The sequence below is a fragment of the Chelmon rostratus genome, chromosome 2, assembly GCF_017976325.1.
Source record: "Chelmon rostratus isolate fCheRos1 chromosome 2, fCheRos1.pri, whole genome shotgun sequence".
Taxonomy (NCBI): domain Eukaryota; kingdom Metazoa; phylum Chordata; class Actinopteri; order Chaetodontiformes; family Chaetodontidae; genus Chelmon; species Chelmon rostratus.
In genome coordinates, this window is record NC_055659.1 from 10,731,600 (window position 1) to 10,737,599 (window position 6,000).

At 40.8% G+C, this 6,000-nt stretch overlaps 1 protein-coding gene across 1 annotated transcript in view; it reads right to left on the reverse strand.

The window, feature by feature from the left end:
• The window catches only part of tox2 (TOX high mobility group box family member 2), a 113,120-nt gene extending 109,632 nt beyond the window's left edge, over positions 1-3,488 (reverse strand). Inside the window, exon 1 of the mRNA XM_041958415.1 lies at positions 3,388-3,488. The gene's annotated coding sequence lies outside the window, so the exon portion shown is untranslated. The remainder of the gene's footprint in view (positions 1-3,387) is intronic.
• Positions 3,489-6,000: the final 2,512 nt, after the last annotated feature.

The following is a 6,000-nucleotide window of genomic DNA, read 5'->3' on the forward strand; positions in this document are numbered from 1 at the left end:
TTTGCAAGATTTCTGATCGTGCAAATATTGCAAAGCATGCATTTGTCATTATATGTGGGGAGTCTCCTTATTATATCTACTCTGTTCTGTGATTGGTTAACTTACTTTTCCATTCACAGATAACCAAGCTAGCCGTTATGCTAGCTGTCTGAGACTAATGTGTTGTTTACGCGACATTATAAGTAACCGTTAATTTACCGTTGGGATAGCTGTGTTTCGCTTATTTTACCTTTACTATTGAGGAGAATTACTGATCCCTTGTTTCTTCCTGGTATGATGGACATGTATATAATTTAACAGCTAGCCTTCGTCACATCAGCCGACATTTCAACTGCTTTCATCTCTTACTCTTTAACTGACATTTTAATCACTTTCATAATTTACTCTTAAACTGACGTTTCAACTACTTTCACCTTCTACTTTTTAATTGACATTTTAATTACTTTCATAGTTTACTCTTCAACAGACATTTCAACTGCTTTCATCTTTTACTCGTTAACTAACATGTCAACTGCTTTCATCTTTCACTCTTCAACCCACACGTCTCCTGCTTTCATCTTCTACTGTCTAACAGACTTTTCACTTGTTTTCGTCTTTCTCGCTTCAACCGACATTCACTTGCTTTCATCTTTGAGTCTTCAGCCGACATTTATTACTGCTTTTATTTTTCACTCCATAACCGACATTTCAACTGCTTTCATCGTTTGCTTTTCTAGTGACATTTCAACGGCTTTCACTGACCTTTAACTGAAATTTCGTCATGTCCTTCTTTCCAACTGACATTTTAACTCCTTTCAGTGCTAACACTTCGACTGTCACTTTAAGCCCTTTCAGCAACACAAAACCTTTAACTTGTCCAACTCACACAACTTTCAGTGTTCAGACAAACTGTATACCAACTGCTTTCAGCACTTCCACTTCAACCAACACCTCCAGCTCAATTTATCAACTACACTTCCACTGACATTTCAACTACTACTCAGTGTCTGAACTTCTATTGACTCTTCCCTCCATTATCTCTGTCAGGTGTGCGCCTAGAGTGGATCATGCATTTGATTGGTGTGTGTGTGTGTGTGTGTGTGTCTGTCCACAGCTAATCTTGCATGCCACTGAACTCATCAGCCCTAGTATTTTGTGCACATTTATGACTTCATGCTTACGGGCCTCTCATGGTTGGCGTCATTCACAATTTTTGAAAAACCTGTTTTATTGATCAACTGCCTGCTGATGCCTCATTCCTCTTAACCGGCCAGTAGGGTCCAGAAGTGCACCACCCACATACCCCCAAACACACCTGACAGAGATCTACGCACTACTGAGTGCGCCCCTGTAGTTTCTTTCTGACTTTTTATTTCATCTGAAACTTGCACTTCAGCCTGCACCTACACTTACATTGACACTTCAATTTCGGTCAGTGCTCACTCATAACTGAATCTTCAGCTCCTTTCAGCACTTCCATTTTAACTGCTAATTCAGCTTATTTCAGTATTTGTAATACAACTGCCACTTCAACTACAAAATCAGCTGTTTTAGTGTTTGAGCTATTTCAACTGCAGCATTTCAGCTGTGAGCACACTGACATTTCCTTCAGAAATTATAGCCCTTTCTGGCCATAACTCTTCTTAGATGGTATCGCATCTTTTTTTTCTGATTTGCAATTTTCATCATTAAATGTCATCTCCAATACGGTTTTCACAGTTTCTCGCATCGCTTCCTGTGACGTCAAACATCAACTGCTGTCTTCAGCCTTTGTTTGTGTGTTTAGCTCGTGTGTGCATGCATAGTGAGGGCAGAATTCATGTTGTGCCCTCAGAAAGCATGGTGGCCCTTCAGGAAAACAACCAATCCCAATTCAGCCAGGTATTTGCCATGACCGCCGTGCCATAACTCATTAATTATACCCATTGTATTGATAATAGATGATCCACGATGCACCAAATTTTAAATGAATGGCTACAACTTAATTAGAAAAAAGCACAATGGTAAATCTTACTTGATGTTTGCTAACTAAATAAATACAAGTTCTGTATTTTAAATTAAACTAAGAAACAGATCGGATGATTAGTATGAACACCTCTCAATCTCTTGAACACTTCTTGAACCTTTATTCTATATTACCAGCGTGGTGAATAAAGTAACATAAAATATTTATTACAAACAGCCATATTAATCATAAATATTCATTGGCACAGGACTGTTATCCTCCAAGAAAATGTATTGACAGAGCCTGCATAACATTCTCCAATTATTCGACAGAGCAGCCAGTGTACCAGAGAGAAGTCTGTCCTTACCACATTTTATTCCTCTCATATTCATACCTTTGTTTCAAATCTAATATTCTCTGTGTGAATCTCAGCTCTGGTGCCCTTTCCACTAATCCAGTGTTTAGTTTAGATGCTAGTGGTAAACAAAATGGGGAAAAGTTCACAATGTAGCTTTTCATTTGAATGTCAGGTTTTTCCATTTTCATCATATATCCACAAGAGTTTGTGTTAGTGCAGTTTCTCGTTCAGGTTTAAGAATGTATTCATTTAGTCTGTCATGGTGCATCAGGAAGAGCACAAGCTCAGATTTCGCCCTCATCAGCATGTACGAAGCTGAACGATAAAGTAATTCCAAACATGACAAAATGATTGTGCAAGATAATTAACTGAAGATCAGGGGTTTGGTTTAAAAACAGGATCTATTAGTCATTTTGTCTCTGACAGAGTACTGTAAAACGATACTACCAAAGTGAAACATTTGTTATCTAGTCGTCAGCTTTGTTTATCAGCTAATTAATCTCTTTCCTTTCTGACATCTGTGAGAAAAACATGCTGCTCAGAACAACACAAAATCTAACAGGCTCATGCTCACAGCCAGTCAGCAACAAGCTCACTGTAACAGTTGCTTTCAGTCTATTATTTCCATCCATAATGTGCACAGGTGCAGCTTAATTCAATTGGAAGACATTGCTGTGGCTATAAACAAATACATCTCCATGTTACCAGTAAAGCCGTTGTCATGGAGATGATAAGGCTTATATAAGCTCAAATGTATTTTTGTTCAAAACGAGCGCATTGTCTTCACTGTGCTCATTTCATTATGATTTGTTTATACCCACACATATATAACCACAATTGGTTCAGCTGTCTCTGTCCTTTTTTTTTCAGACAGGCAGAGTATAAAACAATACACTTCAACATGCCTTTTTTTGGATGGCCAGCAAGGCTTGAAGGATCTGCTCTCAGGCACAGACATTTTATGCCATCTGCAAAAGTCGATAACAGGCATTTTGCATTTCCCACTCCGTATCACTTTCATCAGTATCACTGTCACAAGCAGAGCTACAGCCTTGATATTAAAAACTCAGATGTCTGGTTTCACGAGAAACAATGAGATTCTTACCTCTCAGCCCACTGTGGTCCGTCGATGGCAGCCGTCGGGGGATGGGATTGTCATTCGCTTCACCTTTAACCTCCCGTCTGCCTCTGGATCCAGCACCTACCAGCTTTCAGCAGAGGATTAAACAGCTATTGACTGAGGAGTGACGTGATTGACAAGTTGAGGTTTCCTTCCTTGTCAGAAGGGCCTCTGTGTCTGTCTGGCCCATGTCTTCCCAGAACTCACATTTCACATTCCAGCGCGACTCGAACAACTTCTGAGTTTCTCTGCTGTGAAATACGGGGGAAATTTCTGGAGCCCCGCTTTTCACACCGTTTGTCTAAAATGACTCCTGCACATCGACACGGGGGATGGAGCTCTCGAATAATCTAGCATTCGAGTGTTATGTAAAGTTCTTACTTTTGCTGTTTGTGTGCCTTAAACATGGTTTCTCTCACGGTGCCTATGTCCAGCGTTCATCAGCGCAGCACCACCTACAGCCTGCAGCAGACACTCGTCTCAGATGAGGGAATTTTCAGCCTCAGTGGAACATGTGGGAGTAGGTAGTTACTGTATATTCATTTTAAGCCTTTGACTGTATTTCATCTGAAAGGAGGGCAGTTGGCGTTGGGCATCTTGTGCTAAAACTACTTCAAACAGACAGCGACAAAAAGTTTTGAATAAGCCCTGTTTGGTTATGATTTTGTCTGGAGAGCCCCTACACTCGCAGGTACAGCGCTCATGCTTCATAGATACATCTAGAGCACTGTTACAAGATGATAAGCGTCGTGTTGCACAACACCTTGACAGCTAAGTAAAAAAGAAAACAGAGTGCTGGTGGGGGGAGGTCAAAAATGAAGCGACGTTCCTCCTAATGTTCCTGTCAGGTGATACAATATGTATTGCAGCTAAGTTAGCTCTTTATCGGTGGAAAGGGACAGAGAATAATAGCAACAGGCGTGAGGCTAGCAGGGCTTGTCTCTCTGTCTCTCTCAGTCATCTGGATCCACCTGTCCGCAGTCAGAGCCTCTCAGAAGATTTGCTGCTGGTTGGGGAATTCGTGGCTGAACAATGCGTCAGGGGTTGTCATATAAAATGTGAGTGCTTTCCCCTGAGTAATTTAATCACGGACTTTTATGGAGGCATCAGCCTGCTCACTGAGAGACAGGGTAAAAGGATTGTAATTGGACTTTTTTCATTCAAAGTAATATATGGAATATGTGGTATAATTACAGCACGGGGTAATGGTCTGAGGACGACTGAAACGCTAACGTGCAGTGATTGGTTTAATGTGTGTTCATCAGGGGGAATTTGCACCATATTGACTTGAGACTTTCCTTCGGTGGTATTGAGGCTAGTCAGACATTATCGTGTGGCTTTCTCAGCCCCCCACAACTACTCATCGCAACCGTCCAGGGAGATGGAATGATTGAAAACTTTGTCTTCTCAATAAATGAAACTTAGCAGAAATGGTCTATTATGTGCCAAATGAGTAATTTGCGTGGGCGGCGTGTAAGGTCAACTCTACCATCATTAAAAAGCTCTTGAATAGTCTCGAAACCCTCTTATGCAACTGTGCCGTTTGAATAGAAATTGCTGTCGACTTTAAAGCTCGTTAGCTACTTTCATTTCACCATCTGCTTGTCATGAAATTTTTGGTGACAGCAGATTGTTTTTGTGCTGCGTGCTGTACCTCTGCCAAGAAGGAGGATTTAATAACTTCACTGGGAGAGGTACAGGTACTGTCATCAATATTCAGCACCTTTTGTGTTGATCCATACTACGAGGTGGGATCACAACAGATTGACAGTTAAAGTAATTTGTAGAAATCTCACAAATAATGAAACAAGGTCAGTAAAATACAAGCCTATAAAAAACGAATTTTTCTGATATTTTAAATCTTCATACATCTTACATCTTATATAAAAAACATGCTCATCATTCATTGTCTTGTTTCTGATTGAAGTGTGTTAGCTAAATATCATGTTAACTGAGCTTATTAAACAATCTACAAACAACAAAATCAATATTTTACAGCCGCGTGTGGTCGACCCCCAAACTCCTGTGACACCATGGTAACTCTTTGTTTCTGACAAACCCTACATCAAAGCACTAAATGCATTTGCGGTGACACACAGATAATTCTTTACTGGAAACCAGGCAGTTTCTGGATGGCTTGGGAGTTGTCATGCTGCATGCTGCATGTTTACAGTACCTTGGGCCTTTCCGTTCACATCAGCCACCTCATTTTTCTGTTTCTCAGCTAAACCAATAAGGTGAATCTGCTGTTCCATGTGCGGCGTGGGCGTGTGCGAGGGTGTGCGTGTGCCACCGCAAGCATGATTTTAACCATTAAAGGGCGCGGCGCATTGTATGTAACGTTGTGATGGAAAACTCAAAATGACAGAATTGTGTTTTAGAGTTGTTTTCCTCCTCGTAGACTTGTAGAAGAGATTTTTATACGTGTCATGTGACCTCACCTGGATTAGCTCCAGACCTCGGCTCCATATATACAAGAAAGAGGAATGCCTAACAATTAGCAGCGTAATGTAACCTGATGATGGCGCCACCCAAACGTTCAAAACATTAGGGCTAGTCACACTTTCCATCATCTCTCTCATCATGAAACATTACTGA